This window comes from Poromitra crassiceps (assembly GCF_964638095.1).
Source record: "Poromitra crassiceps genome assembly, chromosome: 14".
In the NCBI taxonomy this organism is placed as follows: domain Eukaryota; kingdom Metazoa; phylum Chordata; class Actinopteri; order Beryciformes; family Melamphaidae; genus Poromitra; species Poromitra crassiceps.
In genome coordinates this window covers 12453134-12455633 of record NC_139633.1, presented here as the reverse complement: position 1 = coordinate 12455633, position 2500 = coordinate 12453134, and the positions used below count along the sequence as shown (strand labels likewise).

General features: G+C 46.5%; 1 protein-coding gene across 1 annotated transcript in view; it reads left to right on the top strand.

The window, feature by feature from the left end:
* Window positions 1–2500, top strand: part of spata17 (spermatogenesis associated 17) — a gene marked incomplete at its 5' end in the record, with an annotated part of 68759 nt that overhangs the window by 23407 nt on the left and 42852 nt on the right. The window lies entirely within an intron of this gene.

Genomic DNA, 2500 nt, shown 5'->3' with positions numbered 1-2500 from the left:
AAAATGATAAAAAGAGAGAGACAGACTGAGGGAGAGACATACAGACTGGATGTGCAGAGAGACAGACTGAGACACACACACACACACACACACACACACACACACACACACACACACACACACACACACACACACACACACACACAGGATGTGCAGTGAGACAGACTGAGAGACACACACACACACACACACACACACACACACACACACACACACACTGGATGTGCAGTGACTACGTTTACATGCACACAATATTCCACTATTATTCGGAAAATGACAATATTCTGAATTTGATAAGGGTCATGTAAACAGCATATTCCAGTTGCATTTTCCGTATTTGCCCTTTTTCCGAATTTAGCATTTTCCGATTAAGACATCTGGGTTATTCCAGTGTTATTCGGGTTTTCGGAGGATTCTTTGATCATGTATACAGCGCATTCGGAATATGCGTCTCAATCAGGGTTTTTACCGCAGTTTGCGACGCATGTTGCCTGTTTGTGGTCAACTGATGTGTGCTAGAACAGACAATATAATCATATAATCCATCATCTCTGGCATGCGAAAAGAAAAGCCGACATTTCTGATCGGGAGGAGATGAGAAACATTGATTTAAAGAGAGAGAGAGAGTAGTCATAGTGCCCAGTGCCCACGGAAGTCCACAATGCTTGCGAGCCTGCGAGGTAATAACGTAGGCTACTAGCCTACTTTTTATGAAAGACTTGGATGCGCAACACCAAACTTTTCAGCAGCAAGCTCCTGAAATGGACCAAGTGATGCTGGTAAGAATAGTGCTGCTCTGTTTATTCTCAACAGAAAAACTCCGCGGCTCCGCCTACCTGCATCTCTCTCTCTCCCCCCCCTCCCTCACGTGTCGGGGAGGGCGAGCTATGGCTGCATGTAAACGGGAATATTAGTGGATTATTCAATTAGTGACTCGGAATATTGTCATTTTCCGAATATGGGCAAAAAGCGGAATATGGTGTGCATGTAAACGTAGTCAGTGAGACAGACTGAGAGACACACACACACACTGGATGTGCAGTGAGACAGACTGAGAGACACACACAGAATGGATGTGCAGTGAGACAGACTGGGAGACACACAGAATGGATGTGCAGAGAGACAGACTGACAGAGAGACACAGACTTCTGTCTTCCTTTCTTTCACTGTAGTTTTCTTTCTCTGACTAAACAGAGGTATGCAGTCTGGAGTTGGTGTGTGTGTGTGTGTGTGTGTGTGTGTGTGTGTGTGTGTGTGTTCGTGCTTGTGTGTGTGCACAATGTATGTCCTCATGGCTCTTCTGATGTGCTGAGTGGAGTGGTTTAGTGCTTCCCCTGGCACAGGTGTTTGTGTGTGTGTTTTTGTTTGAGTGTTTGTGTGTGTGTGTGTGTGTGTGCGTCGGTGCGTGCGTGCGTGCGTGCGAGTGTGTGTGTGTGTGTGTGAGAGTGCGTGCATGTGTGCGCACATCTTTGCGACTCCCCACTGGGATCATAATGAAGACAAAGTACACTGGTCACTGTTGATTCAGCACCACCACACCTCTCTCTCTCTCTCTCTCTCTCTCTCTCTCTCTCTCTCTCTCTCTCTCTCTCTCTCTCTCTCACACACACACACACACACTCTCTCTGTCTCTATCTCTCCTTCATGCCTGTGCCGCCAACAGCATCGTCATCATCTGGTTTACTACCTAGTACCCGCTACCTGCTGCTCTCCCATGTCTGCACACACACAGACACACAGACACACACACACACACACACACACACACACACACACACTGCTACAAACATATCAATTGAAGCGATCAGAGTCCCCTTTAGTCTTTCAGATGAGTGATGTTGTCATGTTGATATTGCTGTACTCACTGTAGATTGGAGTGCTGTACGGATTCAAAGACTCGTTTGCATTACATCAGAAATCAGACATTTAACATTCACTCTCCAAATGATTCAGATTTTACTTCTTTGGGGGGAATAAATGAATAAATAACTTACACTTAGTTGTTTAGTAAGTTATCAAACTGAAACAGAAAAAAAGGAAAGAAAGAAAAAGTTTATGTGCTCTCCCCCTCCATCTGTCCATCTCTCTCTCTCTCTCTCTCTCTCTCTACATATGGCGGGGGACTCTTTCCCTTCGTAGCTGTGACCTTGTCAGCAGTGAATAGATGGCTCTCCCACACAGTTCATCCTTCCTCACTTCTCGGACCCCGGCCCACACACACCCACACATACACACACACACACACACACACACACACACACACACACACACACACACACACACACACACACATACATGCACGCCCACACACACACACACACACACACACACACACACACACACACACACACACACACACACACACACACACACACACACACACACACACACACACACACACACACACACACACAGCCTACCAAAAAGCCCCAAGTCTCTCTGACAGAGACAGAGATGGTATGTTGCTGGGGTCAACATCATTGCTCTTCCCGTAGCTAGG